The sequence below is a fragment of the Crassostrea angulata genome, chromosome 2 (assembly GCF_025612915.1).
Source record: "Crassostrea angulata isolate pt1a10 chromosome 2, ASM2561291v2, whole genome shotgun sequence".
Taxonomy (NCBI): Eukaryota; Metazoa; Mollusca; class Bivalvia; order Ostreida; family Ostreidae; genus Magallana; species Magallana angulata.
In genome coordinates, this window is record NC_069112.1 from 15973542 (window position 1) to 15995988 (window position 22447).

At 32.4% G+C, this 22447-nt stretch overlaps 3 pseudogenes; all 3 read left to right on the forward strand.

The window, feature by feature from the left end:
• The first annotated feature begins 6463 nt into the window (after positions 1-6463).
• Positions 6464-9641, forward strand: LOC128171304 (uncharacterized; annotated as a pseudogene).
• A 1347-nt stretch (positions 9642-10988) lies between these two features.
• Positions 10989-16665, forward strand: LOC128171303 (uncharacterized; annotated as a pseudogene).
• A 4157-nt stretch (positions 16666-20822) lies between these two features.
• Positions 20823-22184, forward strand: LOC128171302 (uncharacterized; annotated as a pseudogene).
• Positions 22185-22447: the final 263 nt, after the last annotated feature.

The following is a 22447-nucleotide window of genomic DNA, read 5'->3' on the forward strand; positions in this document are numbered from 1 at the left end:
ATACATAGCTTGATTTGTGTCATGTTTTTGTTTACATGAGTTTATTTCACTCAACTTAAGATTTTTAAACTTGGTGGTATTTCCTATTCAACATAGCTGCATTTAAAATATAAACAAACGAAAATATGACCTCTGTGTTGTGTACAAACATCCAGTAGCATTGTGTGTAAAGCTCTGTATCTTGCTTATAACCCGAAGCTTGACTCCCAGGTTAGTAAATAGAGATTTTTAAACAATTAGATATATATATATATATATATATATATATATATATATATATATATATATATATATATATATATATATATATATATAGAAACACAATAAAATCCACAGTGGTCGACGAGTTATAGATAAAAAGTAAAATAAGAAAACACGAAAAACGTTCAATATAGCTTAAGCGCTTTCATTTTAAAATCTTCAGAAGCTATATAATGGTAGAGCTTGGAATAAAAGCGGTGAGCCATTGGATCAACAAGCATCCTGAAATTCTACAAGATCGCTTTACAAAAGAATTTATACTCGAAGGATTACAAATAATACTTCAAAACAACACCTTTGCATTCGGAAAAAAATCATTATTTACAAGTGAAAGGTACAGCAATGGGGACAAAGGTGGCACCAACATACGCCACTCTAACTTTTGAATACCTTGAGGAAAAGCTACACGAACAAATACTGTCACGCTGGGGAGAAGAAGAAGCAAGATCTATTAAATCTAGTTGGAAACGATTTTTAGACGATTGCTTTATTTTATGGAATAATAGTGACGAAAATTTAGTGCTATTTCATCAACTTGTGAACAACCTTGATCCCAACATCAAATTTACTTTAGAAAGTAATGACACCAAATTACCATTTTTGGACGTTCTGGTTATAAAGAAGAATTCAAAACTTTTTACTGATATATACTACAAAACAACTGACACACATCAATATCTTCATTTTAATTCGTGTCACCCTCATTATACAAAAACTGCTATTCCATATAATTTAGCTCGACGTATTTGTACCATTGTGAGCGATGAAAACACCCAAGACATACGCCTCAGAGAACTCAAACATTACCTCACTAACCAATGTTATCCCGAAGGTCTCATTGACGACGGAATTCGTAAAGCCAAGAAGTATGATATATCGGAATTATTAGCAACTAAACATCCGGAAAAAACCATTGATGTTATTCCATTTGTACATACCTTTAATACAAGAAATATGAACATTAATTCATCAGTTTAATAATATCCTCATCAACGACCAATCCACGAAAGAAATTTACAAAGATGTGAACGTCATTAACAGCAGACGCCAGCCTAAAAATTTAAAACGAATATTGTGCACTTCCCATTTTGATACTAAACACACAGTTACTAAGTGTAGAAACCCACGATGCGGGACCTGTGACCATATATCAGAGGGATCTAAGTACGACTTCAGTGAAAAGAATTCATCGTAAAGACGGACATGGCATGTGACACGAAGAATGTTTTATGTGTAATAACATGTCCAGGCTGCAATGAGTACTACATGGGGGAAACAATGGGTCCGTGTGCGTGTGCATAAACAACACATAAACATCCCGGGATATCGACTGATACCGTTAAGTGAGCATTTGGATAAACAGTTTGAAATATTTCCATTTTATAAACTGTTAAGTGACTGTAATGTTCAAAGAAGAGAAAAAGAAAAAAATTTCATCCGTATTTTTAAACCCAAATTGAACTGTCTGTAATAATAGCGAGCGCAGCTCGCCGGCGCGCAGCGCCGGCTAGCGAAGCGAGCTCTAAGAACCAGTGTGCGCGGGAAAAAAAACGAGCTTAACCTACGGTTCATCAAACAAATTTTTTTGTCTACGTCCCATAATGCTCTCTAATGTTTTCACCCGTGGTGCTATGCCAATAATGGCCGACTTTTAACTCGTAATTTACGGTGACTTAAAGTTTGAAGACACGTTTTGATTACCGCATATGCTTTGGCAAGACTCAAAAGATTTGTTACATGCTTCCATACCTTCATATAGAGTCGAGAAACGTAAACAAAGACGAACAAAGTCATGGATGACGTAACAGTGCACTCGCGCTATATTTCCCGCGATAAATTTAGAGGTGGATCAAACATCTGTAATGAGTGTACTGGCTATTTCAGTATAGATTGCGATACCTGCCTCATTGACATATGATTTTTTTAAAATCTTTTTTTAACATAGAGATTTTATATAAATATATACTAGCAAGACCCATACTTTACTGTCATATCGATCCATTTTAAGCTAATTGTGCATGCATGTACAGTAGGCAGGTAAGTATACAAGTAGGGAGGAAATAAACAATAGAACATTTTGAACTAAATATAAAGGAATAAAGTGAAAAAATAACCAGGTAAAAAAAAACTATGTAGATATTGTATATAGTCAGACCATTAAATTTAAAAGTGGGAAATTATACACCTACTATTAAACAGGTACCGGGCTCTCTCTCTCTCTCTCTCTCTCTCTCTCTCTCTCTCTCTCTCTCTCTCTCTCTCTCTCTCTCTCTCGGGGTAGGGTACCTGCAATAATGTAGCCCTCTCCGATTTTTTTTATATCTGATGTTTACTGGAGAGGGCTACAATTCCACAGGATCTCCGTAATGGTGCAAAATTATTTTTTAAATGCGACTGACTTCGGTCTGAAAAGATCGATTTTATAATAGACCTCCTTTAGATAAAATGATTTTTTAATTCAGGTTGAACAAAGTAACCGTATATAAATCAAAACCAAATAAAACACATCAGCATGTTTACCAGTCGTCTTTTTCAGCAGCCATGACAGTTCTCGCGTGATTTTATGGGATTTACGCTTGGAGTTTTGATGGGCTTGATTACGTGAATGTCAGTGTAAATAATCGATCTTACCTCGTTCTATCACTAAAATATCATTTAAGGAAATGGTATATAATGGAAAATTCATATTTACCGCGTTAATTATGTTTATAATAGGGGAATTCCTATATTCAGTTCAAGATCCGCTCCTGAATTCTCATTGGCTGTCCAAAAATAAGACCGGTCAAGGTCAGTAAACATGGCGGACAAATTCAACTTGTGTTGTTGACATACACGAAAAATAACCGATATATGGACTATGCTTGATATTTTTGGATTAATTTATGCCATAGACATCTACAATGTTTGAGTTCAGGTAAGAAATGCAAATGTTATTGTCATTTATATACGATTTGAGACGAAATTGTTGCGGGAGTGAATCACTCCCGCACTTGCACAATTACGGAGATCCTATGGAGTTGTAGCCCTCTCCCAAAAAAAAAAAAAAAAAAAAAAAAAAAACGGGAGAGGGCTACATTATTGCAGCTAGGGGTAGGGGGTTGCGCTGTATGTATCATAACCATTAAAATTAGTACCTTTTGCATACTTATTGTAGAGCTATACTCTCTGAAAAATTCTTTGACGTTCGTTGATACCTAAATAAAACTATAAGTTGACAATGATGCAAGGTATGTGTAATTCTTGCTGCTCTCGCCAGAACGGTAGCACCGTAAAAAATATTAATGTTTTGAATTGTATATTATCTACTATGTTGCATATTATTTACTTTGTTGCATATTATATTTTTTCCGCTAAATCTAGCTATGACGTCATAATAGACATTGCCGTTCAACGTTCAAGTTTTTTGACGTCACGTTACTATGTTACCATTATATAGCTTCTGAAGATTTTAAAATGAAAGCGCTTAACGAGGCCGAGTACAGAACGAGTACGCACGCTTTCGCGCAGCGTTTCATTTGTATTGTGACGTCATCTTTTTGCTTGGTTGACGCAATGGCGTGATAGTTTCAACTGCAGATATTCAGCGAAAATTGTTGAAAAAATCTCGTTTGATGCGTAAAAAATAATGTTATATTGTGGAATAAACATAAATGTCTCGAAGTATAAGGTATATTTGGGCTCGGGTCGAAAACGTGAAAAGGGTTCAGAAAGCCTAGCCCTCTGTCACGTTTTCTTAATCCGCCTAAATATAGCTTAATTCATATATATCAAGACAGTAACCATGTATTTTATAGTAATGACCCTTAATATGTGATGCTATATAGTTTTTTTATTTCTTAAATATGTCTGAATGTTTTAATAATACTATATAGATCACCTTTTCCGCCTTTGTCAATTAAAAAATAGCCATTATCTGATGAATCTGGGAAATTGGGCATACAAAAATTAACTTTTATAAGACCCCTGGAACAACCAAGGAGGTAAAAGGTTTTTTTTATTTGACCATTTGATGCCTTTTAGCAATAACTTTAATATGTAGAACAGGAAAAGAAATCCCTAGGGCAGAAGTTTTGAAAAAAATGTAAGAAATATGCAAAATTGATACGTTTCAAGCAAAATCTAATAGGGTCCTATGTTAAAGATTAACAAACTTTGAGATAACCCCCTAAACAAACGGTGTGGTAAATGTCTTATTTTTTAATCTTAAAATAATAATTATATCAGTAGAAATTCATGTAAAAAATTTCATCCAAAAATCTAGGGCAGAATAAATTAGACCCGGCCTCGTTAAGCTATATTGAACGTTTTTCGTGTTTTCTTATTTTAATATATATATATATATATATATATATATATATATATATATATATATATATATATATATATATATATATATATATATATATATATATATATATATATATATATACCTGACTTATGCATTTGGTAGACCGATTGTATTATTTTATCTTTATTAGGGAGACCAGGAGATTAGGGAGACATATTTTGGTCTCCGTATTATTTTGACCTTGTCTAAAATGTAATTGGCTTATCTTTAAATGAATGAACTGTGTGTCTTTGCCTAAAATGCATCAATGTGTCTATTATTTGACATCCAATAGTTGCCTTTTGTCTATATTTTTTCGTAAAAAGGAATTCAATCTGCCTCCATCGTATAATTAGCAATGACTATTTTTCTGCATTTAGGAGACCAATGAAAACTTGCAATATTGCAAAAAATCTAACATATATAATTTGTTTAGCCTTTAATTATTCTAAATGAACTTGTTTTCAAAATACTTTTTCACTTTTTATGTATAAAGCCTAACTAGAAAAAAAGTCGTTAATTTCTTGACCATGTTTGAACATTTGGCAAGTGCTCTCCGCCATTTCTTCCGAGTACTCTCGGAACGTCTCGGGTTAAAACAATGGACCTTTTAACGCCAGCGTGTTGCCTTTTAGGAATCAAAGCCATTTTATGGTAAGTACTTTTGATAATCCTACTACAATTGAACAAAGTAATGTTTTTATGAAGTTTTTTTTTTAAATATTCAAATAAAATAGGGCGATAATTGTGTTGACAATTTTACACCAAATGTTGATCAATCTTCGAGGACATTCGAAACGAAGTTAACAATAAAAGCATGATTTTCATTTCCACTGTACGTTTGATGTAATATGTAATTCAAGGATTTATCAGTACCTTCTCCAGAGCAAAAGTCGTCCCCATTCCCAATTGGAAATAAGTTCACTTCAGCAGCTGTCCAAATTATGATCCCAATTAGTATAGCAGTATTTTTCCCAAACTGGTAAATAGTTCTTATGTTTATTTCTTATCAAAAAATACTTCGTAAAATAATCAGAATGTCCATAAATGTTCAGTATAACTATTAACAAACCCATTTAGCAAAACTGCAGTCATAAAAGTTTCCAAACACGCTGTAAACATCGCCAACTTTTAATCCGATTTTCCTCTGTTTTTCTAAAACATCGTTATTTTGTGGTATACAGTACAGTACTGTAAATCGTACATGTTTTTTTTTACACACACTAGACTGATATAAAAGTAAAAGGTAAATGTTATGAAATATTTCAAACAGAAAAATACATTCTCAATTTAAAAGGGGATGTTGATAAATTCTTAATAATGTAATACTTTTATGACCAGTGTTGAAGGTGTTTATTTCAGGGAAAAAGACTTGTTCTAATAACTAAATATAGGAATATTATACATATATCTATATTGTGAAGTTAATTAGATTCTATTCAATTAAAGTCTAGCTCTTTGATTTTCCATTATGATAATAAATTCAGAAATCATGATGTATGCAACATATGATTTCTCCCAACTGCATGAAATAGTCGATACAATTTTCCCAATTCCAAAAAAATTGGCATTTTCAAAATAAAAAAAGGCTGAAAAATCCCTGTAATTACATAGCTAGTTTATTGAAAATGGACAGAAAAGTTAACCGAAGAATGTCGCTTTATGTAAATAGATCGACATGAAGAATTTTTTTATATTACAGTTATATGCACCAGTAATATTGTTTTAAATTAATTATGTACGTAATGTAGATATATGTACATGTACCCCTTGTTACCTAAATGAATTAAAAGCAAATTAAGATCAGTTGCTCTTTTCACTTGTATAGTGGAAAGATAGCCGACTATTCTATGTACGAATTGATATATTATAGGTAAGTCAGGCCTCCATGTTTACAACCGGGATGCTCACCCCACATTTACAATTGTGACCCACATTTACAAATGTGACATCATAGTATCACTCTCGTTTGGCTTTTCGGATATTATCAGGTTTGTAAAATTTTTGGCTTTTGATGATTAATAATAATGTAAACAATGTGTCTGCAGATTCCCGTTGGGCTGAGTGTGATCTGTTGACCAGGCAAAACATGTATGTCTTGATTACACAGCGTTGTGCACAATGTGCTCTCAAGAACATTCAATCCAGAAGCATGACCAATGTAGCAACACTTTTAAAACTACTTTTTGATACTTGTATTAATTTTAATGTTTATGCGCACCCGGGGCGCCCTTCCCCCTGTAATTGTTGATAATTATTAGAATAACATGACATGTTTCATACATGATAGCATTAGAAATGGTCGATGGTTGTAAATATTTTGTTGTTTACCAATTTAATGTATGTTCTCACTAGAACATGCACATATGATATATGGTAGACTATTATCACATTCAACTCTCTCTCTCTCTCTCTCTCTCTCTCTCTCTCTCTCTCTCTCTCTCTCTACAGCAGCGATTCATCTTATGACCTTTAAAAATCATGCACCTGCACTCTTGCGAGTATACAAAATGTTGTAAAAATGTTCGTACTATATATTGTTCGTGCATTGCACTGCGATGATTTGGATCGCATTCAGTCGCGTCTGAATAGTGTGCATGTCCACAATTTTTAAGGAGACTTGATGCAAGCACTAAAACGCATGCAACAAATGCGAGACCTCATGCAATATATGAGAGAGCTCGTGCGAATCTAAAACATTCCGATCGCAAAGATTTGTAAAGTGCTCGTACGCCAATTGTGAATGGGGCTTAATGTAGATGTTTATGAATCCAAAAGTTTTCTTTGCATATAAACAATGCTTTCACACAGGTGCTTGTGGTTTTAATGTAGGTTTTGGAGTTATTAGCACAACCAGTCATGTCAGTGGAGATTTTCTCCTGCAGGAGAAACATTAAAAGGACAGGATGGGGAGGAGAGATTGAAGACAAGCACAGAAAACAAAATATTTATCTATAAATATAATGGAAAAGAACTTTGGTAATACGATTTATACATATTTACATGAAGCTGGAGGTATGTAGCTCCTGATGTGAAAAAAAAAATTGAAGCAACGTTTATCCAAATTTTTTTTTCAGACCAGGAGATACAGACCTGCAGCTAAATGTAATATTTTAACATTTATGTATGGCAGTAATGTTTCTAGAAATAACTATAAACAATTCTAATTAAGTCAAGCAAAAATACCAGTAATTATATGCTTCTTATTTAAGGTTTGATTTCTTTTTATGTACACTGTAGTATTGATGCTGTCAGGAGTGAACAACCATACATGTATCTTCCAGTTTGTAAATGATGGCAAGGACGATGCAAACTCTACCATAAACTCAGAGTGTTTAATGGAAGGGAATACCTATGATTGTTTGCTAAGAGAGACATTGTGGTTGGGGAAGAGATACTTCATGTATATGACTATGGTTGTGATGGGAAAAGCTTGCGGTGGCGCAGCAAGGTAGGAAAATGGTTGGATTAATTATACACAAAAAATAATTATTAAGAGAGAGTGTAGTGATTTACAATCAGGCTTTGGATATCTTGTTATCTGGCTTTGGTTTTGTTTTTGCATTTTTTCGTACATTGATTCGTTTTAAACTAATCTAAAAAATAGGTTTTTCTCAAGAATTTAAAAAGTATCAGAATAGATAATTTATATGTTTTTATTGAAAAACAAGCCTAAAACTTCTGTTAGTGTTGTTAAATAGGTTAAAAATCGTGATCAATTAATCAGCAGAATTGGTTGTCTCTTGCCATCTGATGATCGGTCAATAATCGAATCGGTAACAAATTATATTAAATTTAATAATATGGGGCACTAAATTTTATACTATGTATAATCTAAAATATATAAGTGCTATTTTCACTTCCTTTTAAAAGCTTATAAGACTTTTGCTGTATTTTTATTAGGTAGAATGTTACACATCTTTTGAGACTGAAGAAAACCCCCAGCTCACAACAGTTTTCATTTCATTCAATACAGATTAGAAAACAAAATGATAGGTATAATATTAATGTAATAAACCCAGACTGAGTATAATTGATTATAAAATCTAAAATCGATTATGATAAATCGACAACCTTTTCAACTGATCATAGATTGAAATTCAATCATCGTGACAACACTAGCCCCTGTTCATGTACATGTTTTTACCGGTACTAGTTTTGATTGATTTCAGAAAAGGCTGTGATCCTTTTGATTTTGGTAATGGTTTTGTTAGGTTTTATTTCACTTTATTTTGTTTATAGTTGTTTGATTTTCTTTCAATTTTAACATTATATACGGTTCTTGTGCTGACCTGAATAGATTTATTTTGTTTTCATTATCAAGCACAATTAAATTAAAAGCTTGAAAGAGGTGTCCAGTTGTGCAGTGGACAATGCACCTGCTTATCACCACTGCGACCCAAGTTTAATCCCCATGATCGACAGTTGTTGTATATGATAGGGTACATTGGTCGCCTGCTTGGACACGTGGGTTTTCTCCAGTCACCCCAACTTCTTCCCACATCATGACCCACTCGCGCTAACATCCATGCCAACAAAAAGCTATTAATATAAGTCAGTGTGCATTGTGAATCTGTCACTAATGTGGAGAGTCTCCTTTGCAGAACAAAATTGTTTTTTGTTAGATAAATTACAAAATCTGTTTCTGTAGTAAATATGTATATTTTGCAAATTGTTTACAGAATGTACTTCTTGAAAAATATACATTTACATAGAATTATCAGATTTGGTAGGTTAGTTAATTTAAGCATCAATCTGAATTGGAATTCATTTTCCACTGAATATTGGTACAGTCTTGTTTTTGTACCATGGCTGAAAAGTTTGATTTAGTCAGTGGTCTGTTGTCAGATTTATAAAAAAGAAACATCAATTACCAAATGTGGTAAACTAATAATTGATGAATGTTTATGAGAGAAAATTTTCTATATTGTTTTAATTTCTTTCAGTTCCCTCTGATGTGGATTCTGACCAATTTAGTGTATCAAACTACTCGCCAAGTTCTGATTCTGAATCAGATGAAAATAAGAAGGTTTTGGGTAATGTTATTATTTAAAGAATAATTTTGCATCTGCAGTCCATTTTCACTTTGCAAAAAATGCCTGAAAGAACAAGAGGCTGAGAGCCCAGTCATTTTAATTCAGACTAAAGTAAATCCATTTATATTAACTAGATATACTTTGAAATGTAGTTGTGTATAACAATCTACATGTTGATCTGGTCTCCCTAATGCTGTGATAATGCATTAGATTTACATGATATGAGTGGAATGTACTGGATGTAATATATTTGTAACAGTTATATTTATTTTGTTTAATCATTAGGACTAAAATTTGCAATGATTTAAAAAAGTAAACGTAGAAGCTTGTATTTACAATACAATATATTGGTATTTTTACAGAGTCCACCCCAAATTCATTGAGAGCTAGCCGCAACACAATGGAAAAACAGGCCATCTTGACCCTCAGAGAAAACAGTGAGCATTTTGAAGCAGGTAAATGAATTAAATTCAATGTTGCAATGTTATTATGTTTTTAAGCAAGAAACATTAATACAGTCAGTTGGGTAGCTAGACCTAAAACGAAGTGCATGCTTAAAATGGCAGGGGGTGTGGGGGCCACCATGAGGCCCCCAGTGGGTCCAGGACAAAGCCCAGAGGGCGAAAGCCCCTGGAAGCTCATGGATTGTGACGATTTTTAACACCAAAAATTAAAGCAGAAATTGAAAGGAATGCTTACTATTTAAGCCTATTTTTAGGCAGTTAAAATTGTTTTGGCTATAGTTTAGGCATAAAATAAAATCACAAAACTTATTAAAAGTTAAAAGAAGAATTTTTTTTTGACATTTGCCTTTGACCCACTCAAAGCTTTTATTCTTAAGTTCATTTTCACATAGTTTATGGTAATGAATATCTCAATAAAGCTGTGATATTCTATCGGGGAAATTTAAAATGTGTAAAACTAAGTTCAACTGCAAAATAAATAGTTGCCTTTTTAGGTACATGCATTGTGTACTGTTTCTTTAATATGGTACTTTAAGACCATATTGTGTGGCTATATTTGGTGCTTAATAGGTCTTTGTTTAGCATTGATTTCGGATAAAGTAGGACCGAGTGACGGAAACGGGCTGATGGACTAACTAAGTATGGACCTTAATACTTGAATTCTTTTTTTATATTTTTTTTTCTTTATTTATTTTTTTACTGATTTTTCCCCCAAATGATGTGCATGCTCAGGCATATAAGCATACATGGTAGCTACGCCACTGGCAGTGTACAATTTACTACTCAAGTCTAAGATTGCTCGTGATCTTGGGGCTTGGTCTCCCTAATGCTGTGATAATGCATTTGATTTCCATGATATGAGTGGAATGTAATGGATGTAATTTATTTGTTATACTTATAAGTACATGTATAAGTCATTAGGAATAAGTTTTGCAAAGAGATAAAGAAGTAAACTTAGAAGCATGTATTTATGATACAATATATTGGTACTTTTTTACAGAGCCCACCCCAGTTTCATTGAGATCTAGCTGCAACACAATGGAAAAACAGGACAGCTTGACCCTAAGGTAAAGCAGTGAGCGGAGGTTGACAATGGTTTTCGAGGGGTGTCAATTTCAATAGATATCATCCCAAACAGGCACTATTCATTTTATTTTACTGAATGTCTTATTCTAAAGAAAATTTTACTGCTTTTATTTAGAAATGAAGTAAATTCTACGACAAACCGTACGCTCATAATTTAAGCGCATGTAACAGTTCGTTGTGTTACCAATTGCAAAGTGTGTTGCTAACGCTGAGGGTAATAGAACGGATTACCAACTGCGTCTAAACCAATCATATTTCAGTATTTAACATTTAACATGAAAGTATAATAAAATTGTTTGTCTGGTCTCCCTAATGCTGTGATAATGCATTAGATTTCCATGATATTAGTGGAATGTAATGGATGTAATATATTTGTTATATTTATTTTTATTAATCATTAGGAATAAACTTAGCAATGATATAAAGAAGTAAACTTAGAGACTTGAAATTGCAATACAATATATTGGTACTTTTTACAGAGTCTACCCCAAATTCATTGAGATCTAGCCGCAACACAATGGGAAAACGGGACATCTTGACCCACAGAGAAAACACTGAGTATTTTGAACAAGGTAAATGAAATAAACTAAATGTTGCAATGTTATTATGTGATCCTGGGGCTTGGTCTCCTTAATGCTGGGATAATGTATTTGATTTCCATGATATGAGTGGAATGTAATGGATGTACCGGTAATATATTTGTAATATTAATTTTAATTAGTCATAAGGAATAAAATTTGCAATGATTTAAAAAGTAAATGTTGAAGCTTGTATTTACAATACAATATATTAGTAATTTTATACAGAGTCCACCACAGATTTATTGAGAGCTAGCCGCAACGCAATGGAAAAACAGGACATCTTGAACCTCAGAGAAAACAGTGAGCATTTTGAACAAAGTAAATGAATTAGAATCAAAGTTGCAACGTTATTATGTATAACAATTAACATGTTTGTCTGGTCTCCCTAATGCTGTGATAATGCATTTGATTTCCATGATATGAGTGGAATGTAATGGATGTAATAAATTCTCCTATATGTAATAATATTCCTAAATATAAATACACTGTGTTAGAGTAAAATCCCAAGAGATCCGAATATCAACATGGTGTGTAATTTTGAAGCGAGCAAAAAAGTGTTGATTCCTTCAATAATATGAAATAAATATTTAGATGAAAAGTATTTACAGCCTCAGAATGGTTTGTTATGAATAATTTGACTGTTATTTTCAATACAACCTCATTATTTTTCTCAAAAATCGATTCGGAGCGATTCTGCAATTTTCTGCTACATTACGGGTATATGGGAGGCATTCCTGTCAGATTATTATAACTAAGCAGAGTGTAGTGAAATTAATAGCATTATTGTAGGCTTAAAGCTTGGTTATGTAATTGTAAACAATACGGTGCGTCGATGTAGTGAATGTCCGATATCATATGCAATGTCGACCCGTGCACGCACGGGTCAAAGTCTAGTAAGAATAATTAATTTTGACTTGCGAAAGAAAGTAATCATGTTAAGATTGATAAAAGGGGCAACTGTTTCTTTAAAAGATTTCTTGTTTTAAACTTTATTTATGCAATAACGATTCTTTGATCTTTTGCAGTTCCATACCATTGTTTTCCCCCTCTCAGTTCCTGTGATGAAAGAAGTCAACTTGATAGGTTTGTTTCAATCTATTTTGTGAATGTTTTTCTTGTTTGATAATAGGATAGTCATACATATGTAGCTGCAACAATGTAGCCCTCTCCGATTTTTTATAACTGATGTTTACTCCCCCCCCTCCCCCCCCAAAAAAAAAAAAACAGGAGAGGGCTACATTATTGCAGCTAGGTGTTAGGCTTCTGGCTTTTGAATGACAATGTATAGATGGAGTTATTTCCTTGTGACTTGTGACAGAGGCTGTAGTGCACAATTCCATTTGACTTTCAAGAAATGTTCAGATAGTAATGAAAATGTAAAGTGTACCACTTTCAATACTGTAAAAGGGATTATTTACATGTAAGGGAAAATTTACACTTAAGCTTAAAACTGGGTAAAATACCCCCACATTTGCATATGGGCAGTGCTTTAGTGTGGTAAATCACTGTGTATGTATTTCTTTTTCTTTTTTCTTCATTAAATAATTTTTGTATTTGTATACATTTTTGAAATTTTATCTAAAAGGGTGAGTGTCGGAGTTACATGTGCACAATCCTAAAGGTCCAAGTACAGCACCTGAATCCCATGTGACTGAAGAAGATTTGATGTCCAAACCCTGCGAGAGTGGAAATGCAAATGCATCGGATGTTACACCACAAGGTGATCAGTCTTTTTTTTTATTTGTGCGAATCTGTGTGTGGTAGTGGTGGGGGGGGGGGGTAATAGAAGTCATATTATTGAAATGATAAAAACTTTTCTCAATAATTTTCTTTCTTTATTTAAGATGACAATGGTACATTGATTTGCATCGTTTAATAATTAAAACCCATCCATAATGTTTTCTCTTTTCATTACGTTTTATGCATGCCTGTCCTTAGTATTTGCAAAGTAAGATATTCATGATATTGTTATTACAGAGTGCTTCTTTGAGATCGAAGATGATAATGGAACTAAAGTTCTTGAAAGCCCAGTTGCAGCCAAGAAGACTAAAAGCAGCTCAGGTGATATATCTTTGTTGCTTGGTCTATCTATCCACAATTTGATGAATTAGCAATTTTTAGTTCACCTGAGTTTATTGCAATCCGTTTTTGTCCGTTATCGTGCATCGTGCCTTAACAATTTTACATTTTTAACTTCTTCTTAAAAACTACAGGGCTGATTATTACCATTTTTGATGTGAGGCATCTCTATGGTGAGAGGAATCTAAATTGTAAAATTCATGACTCTACTACCCCCGGGGCGCCACATGTGGGGCCAAATTTGCAAAAAAAGAGCCAAATTTTAAAAAATATTCTTCTCTATTCCCACACATGTTAGGAAAAAACTGGTTGCATAGTTATAATGTCCATGAAGCCCTCTACATAAATTGTGAAATTCATGGCCCCTGGGTCAGGGGTTCTAGAATGGGGCCAGTATGGCCATATAGTATATATGTATTTAATCTTAGAAAATCTTCTTCTCTACCCCATATATATTTGTTAAAACTAAATGCATGATTATGATGTCCATATTGTGAAATTCATGACCCCTGGGTCAGTGGTTCAGGCTCTAGGGTGGGGCCAATATGGCCATATAGTAAAAATGTATTAAATCTTAGAAAATCTTCTTTTCTACTCCCATATAAATATCTGTATATTTATCTGGTTATAAAGTCCATGAAGCCCTCTACCAAAATTGTGAAATTTATGACCCCCGGGTCAGGGGTTCAGGCTCTAGGGTGGGGCCAATATGGCCATATAGTAAAATGTTTTAAATCTTAAAAAATCTTCTTCTCTACTCCCACACATGTGGGCAAAAAACTGAATACATGGTTACGATGTCCACTAACTCCTCTACCTAAATTGTAAAATTCATGGCCCCTGGGTCAGGGGTTCAGGACATGAGGGGGGAGGCAATATAGTGTTAATGCATATAATGTTATAACATTTTCTTCTCTATTCTCACACATCTGTATTAAAAACTGACCTATAATTATGTTTACCAGGAAGTCCTCTACTGAAATTTTAATTTTCATGTCCCCTGGAGTATGGGTTTTAACTCTAGGGCAGGGCCAAAATGGATGTTTAGGTGTTATTGCATATAATGTTAAAAAGTTATCCTTTTTACTCCCACACACCTGAAAGGAAACTGAATTCATGATTTTGTAGACCCGATCTTTTAAGTTTTTTGCCAAAATTGTAGGTTTCACAGTATTTTTTGAAAGATTTCAGGCAGGGAGGTGGCCGTCATTACTAATTTATAATTTTTCTACTCCAGAATAAAACCTAATTAATTAAATGCATATATGAGACTCCTCGACAAGTTTGTGTATGGGTTATATGCTACTCAGGTGACCGTTACAGGAATAGAAACAAATTTCTCATGGAGATTTATAATGTGAAATGTTTACATCTTTTCACCATTCGGAACCCACTTGAAATACCTCATACAATTTTTCAATTATGTCATCCAGGCTATTTCATGGCCGATGCAATGCAAAATCCCTATAGGCTTTCTATTTTGGGTTGTGTATTGAAGCCTAAAGCGGTAGAGGGGGCATTTCAAAACAGATAATCTTGACATATAAGTGGATGAATGTAGTTCGAGCATGAATGTATTTATGAAAATCAAAATATTCAGCAAGAAGTAGTGGAAGCAAAAACCATACAGAGTATGGTATGCCATGAATCTATACATAGGTATTATCCTTTTTACATGAATATGTAACAATATAATAATTCTGATTGTTCATATTATTTTTAAAATCTTTTCAAGGTAAAAGAGAAATCCAGGAGTTTTTGGAAAAACATGAAATGTATTCATTGGAACGGCTTGATGAGAGGACCAAATTTTTGAAGATTAGATCTAAAATCTTCAAGGAGAGAAAAACAACAAGACTTAGGACATTTAAAAAATTAAATGAAATGAAATCAATGAAAAAGCAAACATGAATCTCATCATTTTACATATAATGTAACTGTAATGTAACAACAAGACGTAGGGCATGTATGATAATTTATTTTTAGCTCACTGAGACGAAGTTCGGGGGAACTTATGCTATACTGCTGGCGTTGGCGTCCGGACCTGGTAAAAGTTTTTGTTGCAGGTCCTTTATCTTAGTTATTTCTTGTCCTATCTTCACCAAACTTGCATGGATGATGCATCTGGACCTTTTTATGAACTTGAAAAACTTGGATGCTGAATCTGGGCAATGAATTTTAGATGCTGGAGGTTAAGGTTTTTGGAACAGGTTAAAGTTTTTGGTGCAGGTGGCCTTTGATAGCAATTTCTAAATTACTACTGATCCAAACTTGCATGGATGATGCATCTTAAGATACTGATGCACCTGAAAGGCTTGTATGCTGAATCTTAGCCATAGGTTTCGGATGCTGGATGAGGTTATGTTTTTTGGAACAGGTCATATATTAAATTTATTTAGTACTATTTCAAACTTGCATAGTTGATTTAACTATAATATAAATGAATTGCAAAGGTAGCTTCAGATGCAGAGCCTGATCTTCATAATCAAGGATGTTAAAAATATATCTTAGTAATGACTGGTCCTAACTTAACCAAACTTGAATTGATGATGCGTCTTATGATACTGATGCATCTGGCAGGCTTGAATGCCGAATCTGAGTCATAGGTTTTGGATGCTGGATGAGGTTTAGTTATTTTGGAACAGGTCACATGATTTATAGACAATAGCTTGCATAGTTAATTTAACTATAATATAAATGAATCATAGAGGTTGCTTCAGTTTCAGATCCTGATCTCTATTATCAAGGATGTTTTAAAAGAATATCCTACCTCACTCTAACCTGATTGATAGATGTGTTTGTTGTTAAATGATATAACATGATTCATATGATATAGTATTGTCAGATTTGATACACTATTGTTGTATATGATACAATGTTATATCATATATTATATTATAAAAAGTTAGTAGGATATTGTATCAATATTTTTGTGCATTATGATATGATATTGTATCATTATATTGTAATGTAAAGTATTTTTTATTATGATGCAATGTTGTATAAAATGATAATGGATTATATACTATTTTATCACATGCTATTGTTTCATATTATATATTGCCATATTTAATATGGTATAATATGATACAGTATTGTATTGTAATATCTAATATCTTATCACATGATATGATATGGTATAAAATGATATTGGTTTATATAATATATTATTTTATCACATGAAATAGTATTATTTGATATTGGAATATATAATATTGTAACATATGATACGATATTGTATAAAGTGATATTGTATTATATAATATATAACTGTATCACATGATATTGTATCATATGATTTGATACAATGTTGAATCAAGTTATATTGTATCTTATGATACAATATCATATTATGTATCAAATATGATATAATATCATACAATATCATACTTAAGTATACAATATAATATAATGTGTTACAAAATTGTGATGTATTATGTGATATGACATTGTATCATATATTATGATATTGTATTATGTGATCAAAAGCAATAATGTATTTAACATGACACTATGTCATATCATATGTTACAATATCATATTGCATCATTATTTATTACAGTATTTTATTTTTATTATTATATGTGTGTATCTTATATTAATATATGAAATGAACATATGATTATTATCCAATCTTTTAACATATGATATAGTAATATGATATTGTTTCGAAACAGTATCCATAGATATCCAAGATCATTAACTATGATTTTCAGGTAATATGATAAAGGTGGTCTCATAAAGGTGATGCTTTATAAAGGTGATGCCTCGTCTCGGTGCTTTGTAATCTGTGATTACCTTTGTTTCTTATAAGGCAAGAAAGTGGCCCCTAAACGTGATATGTATTGCAGACGACATCCTAATGTCTTTAAGTTTGAAAATTTTGAATTTTTTTTAAGCTGCATAATCCTGTTCGTCCTTTAATATTTTTTATGCCATGCATTTGATCAGTCATTTTTGCTCCCAGAGTAACTTTTAAACTTTGTCAATTTCTTACATGTGTACTTATTATCAATGTTATTCATTAACATTTATTAATGAATGGTTCATTCAATACGTGATCTTTGATCACCTTTTTTTATTGTTATATATGAATTATGAAGAATATTAAGTAAATCAATTTTAAAAGCTTTATTTTCTTGAAATGTATGAAATTTGAAATATGAAGGTTGAAAATAGATTATGAATATTTTGATTTCATAAATTTACAGATCCTTACATACATGATTTTGTTGCACAGAAAAAAATGAAACTGTTGTAATTGAACTGCAAGTTCACCAAAATAATGGGCATGTTATGTACACTGAATTTTGAATGGAAATGATTGCTCTATTAATAAATTTGAAATGATTAATTGTTTAAACTTTCAAAATTGAACTAATGTTTACACCCTGGTTCATAAATTATAAATGAAATCTATTTGAAATTAGTTTTGATGATTAGTAAAGTTTGTTCATGAACTTGAAATGTTTTTTTTTTTCTTTTATTAATGTGAAATTCTAAAACACATAAGGATACATGTAGAATGGATTGAATTGAGAAGATAATCTTCAGTAGGGACGCAAATTTAAATGCTACATATTTTCCCCATTTTCGCAAATTTCGTGACATGCGAAAAAAAACCGGACAGTGAAAATTAAAGGGCTTGCAAATCACGAATGTTATGGTTAAAAAAAAGAATGGTCTACCTAAACCCTAATTAAGTAATATTAATAAAAATGTATTATCGGTATCCCATAGCCGCATAAGACAGTAGCAAAATATTAGAGGGACAATATAGTATATTTTTAAGGGCTAATAGTAATGAAAAATTAAAACAGATGTGAGATTATTGCCATTCCACAGACCTCTAAATGACCATCTATGAATATTAAAAGTCCACACCATCAACTATGTTAGATATTAACAAAGCTTACATATACATGCACATGTACACAGTGACCTTGCATTATATCTTAATTCTATGTTGCGTGGCGATAAAAAATGATAGAGCACTTGCAAATTATGAAAATTATGGGAAAAAAGAATGGTCTACTTAAGCCATAAAAAATATATATGAAAATATATGCACGGTCTCCTTAAGCCTTATGAGAGAGTAACAAAATATTAAGGAGACCATTTTTGCTGTATTTTTTTAAGGACAAGATATATTGAAAAATTAAAACACATGTAAAGTTATTTGAATCTTGAAGACCTCTAAATGACTATTTGCAATAAAAAATATGCACATATAAAAATTTTGTATATTGTCTCCCTAAACTACATTTTAGGGTATGGTCTCCTCAATGCCTAAATCAGATTTATATATATATATATATATATATATATATATTTTATATATATATATATATATATATATATATATATATATATATATATATATATATATATATATATATATATATAAAAATATATATATATATATATATATATATATATATATATATATATATATATATATATATATATATGTGTATTTCTAGCAGCGAGAATAATCTCCGTTTAGATTGAAATTGCTGAGCATCTTAATAAAGCATGTTGCATTAATCAAACAATACGTAAAGATCGTACCGAATTACAGGTACCAACATAATGAATAGAGCTCTCTAGTATTTAAAGAATGAATTCAATATTTATTCACTTTATACGATATAAAAAGGTTTGGGGCAGTTTACGCTTTATAAAAAAGCGAAAACTGTTTCAAACCATTTTATATCGTATAAAACTAATAAATATTGAATTCATTGCTTATAATTTAATTTTCTTTACTTTTTTTTTTACTTTTCAATGTAGATAAAAACGGTCATTTGACCTTTAACATGACGTAAAATTGTACAAAATTCAAACGTTACATCAGGCGTATTGATATGTTTTTGACGTTAATCTTACTATGACGTAGGCAACATTCTTTATACGATATAAAATAATTTTTTAGCCAATTAGAAAGCGCGTTACAACCAGAATTAAATTATTCTGTAATATGTCAGTGCATCAGATTTAGCTAAGGTATATGTTAAAAATCAGCTGTCTGATTTACCGGCCTACACGAAAAATTTTAAATTCTAGAATAAAGACGATGGTTTCTCTCAAGTTAAAATAAAAAGAAACTAAACATGCTAATGTTTATATAAACGCATTGAAATATTTAACCTCAATTTACTTCACATAAACGGCACAAATATATTTTGGATGTTTCAAATATTCCCTTAGCACGTAAACTGTTGCACAACAACCAAATTAAATTCATCTCCGTTCAACTTCAAGATGTCTGTTTCTGACCTCTAAACTTGATTTCGATATATGAAATATCGAGCCCGAAGTTAAACTGATTGACCTCCATTCTCTCTGTCTTATTATTATTTTTCGTAATTTACTCAAATTAGAAAAAGAATTAGTCCCAAATTTTTGCAAGTTATATTGTCCTTCCCATAAGGATAATTTATGCTGAATTACAATGTATTTGACTATATAGTTCTTGAGAAGATTTTTAAAAAAATGGTACCCCCCCCCTTTTCCGAGAGTTTCGAGGTTTTCCCCGCTTTGAATAAAGATCGGTCTTTCATTTCTGCAATTTATATTTGCCTTCCATTACGGATGATTTGTGCCAAATTTGGTTGAAATTGGCCAAGCGGTTTTAGAGAAGAGGTTCAAAATGTAAACAGTTTACAGACGGACAGACGGACGACGGACAAAATGTGATCAGAATAGCTCACTTGAGCATTCAGCTCAAGTGAACTAATAAAAGCTAAATGATTAAAAAAAAATATTGCACGCTTTGCACGAATTGTCTGAAACGCTACATGCTATATTGCTTACACAAAATATTCTCACATGGAATTATCGTTTTTTGGAATATATGCATTCCATATCAGGAAATAAAAATTAAGTTCTTAATTGATCAAAATATATTTAAAGATTTTGAATAACAACATATTCATAGATTTAACATATTTTGAAAGACACAGATATACATATACTGGTATTTTAAATGTACTTTCCATTCACTATGCAATACTTTATGATCGGCTGCCATGTTAAGATTGGATTTTTCACAATTACAACAATGGTTAATGTTTGCATAGGGGAGCAAAAAATGAACAACATTTTAGCAGAATTAAATATTCCATCAAACCACCAAAGAACTTTGAAAGAAAGAGAGAAGAATATGGTAGTGCATTCGAAGAAATTGCAGGTAAATCATACAATAATGCATTGCTGTGTTTGTACAAAGAGGTGATACTTCTACAGTATTCATAACACGCATTGCAAAGTAACTTCTATTTCGTTATGCAAGTATAATTAATATTCACATGAATAATGTAATATAACTGTTCATATTATGCTACGTTTATCAGACGACATGTGTTTGGCAAGGAGGGGGGGGATGATTATATATAAAGGGGATTTTCAAACACAATGTTGCATTAAACTCACACACGATATCGGGATATTTGTTCCAATAAATGGTTAAATTTTCATTTTCAATCCGTGCTTATAAACCGGGACGAAAAAAGGGCGTATGGTATTTTACTTTGGACTACCCCTTCTCACGTACGCACGCACACCCATAACTTCCCAAGCATGAACACTTGATTATATCCAAAAAAGTAAAATATGAAATTATAATCTCATGAATTATACACACAATATATAATATCTACATATAATTTTTCATCTGTTCTAGCGGTGACGGAACCCAAGTTCCACAGGTTTCCTGTGATTGGGCATGGCAAAAGCGATGGACGGGTCAGAATCATGACAGCCTTTCAAGACACATAACCGTTGTCGGCAAATACACCAGAAAATGCTTCGGATTCGGTTTAGCATGCAGATAAGTCGGAAGTGTACATACGCCAGAAGAAATAAAACACAGGTTAAAAATCATCACTGGAAGAGATATAGGACAGGATCCACGAAGGGAATTAATGGAGCCATTTTTAACGGTGAGATATCTCAAGTCATTGTAAAAAGGCTTTAATGTCAAAAAGCTAACCATGGATGATGACAAAACCACATTCGAAAAAGCAATCTCCCCGGAGTTAACAAAATCTAGCGATAAAATCATGTCATCATGAATCTTACTGGCAATTTAAACAAACTTCGACAGGATAAGAGAAACTTGAGTTTGAAGACTATCAACTCCTTAGAAAATTGTGTTTCATACGGAGTCCAGCAATATCGAGATTGCCAAGCACCCCTGCAGAGAAATTTAGAGGCTATTGATCCCCATGCATTTGGAGAGCATGTCAAGTGTGAAAGCCCCAAATTTGTACAAACACATGTCGCTACCGCACGGAAAAGACCTACACGACGATGGTCTGCGGAAGTTACTGTCTTGCATATTCGCTAAATACGCCGCTAATGCCGACAAACTTGCTGATTTGGAGTCTTCGAATTCAATTGAGAATTCCAACCGAATGACGCCAACATCCCAACAATTTTCTTGGTCAGCGAGTTTAGCCTATCGCCCATCTGCATCTGTAGCAAATAAAAAGGAGGGACCCAAATATCTGTTAGAGGTAAGTATTTTTATTTTTCAAACAATACACATGTATATTCGTGATTTTTTTTTTTGGGGGGGGGGTGTCAGGGTGATGGGTGACAGAATTACTG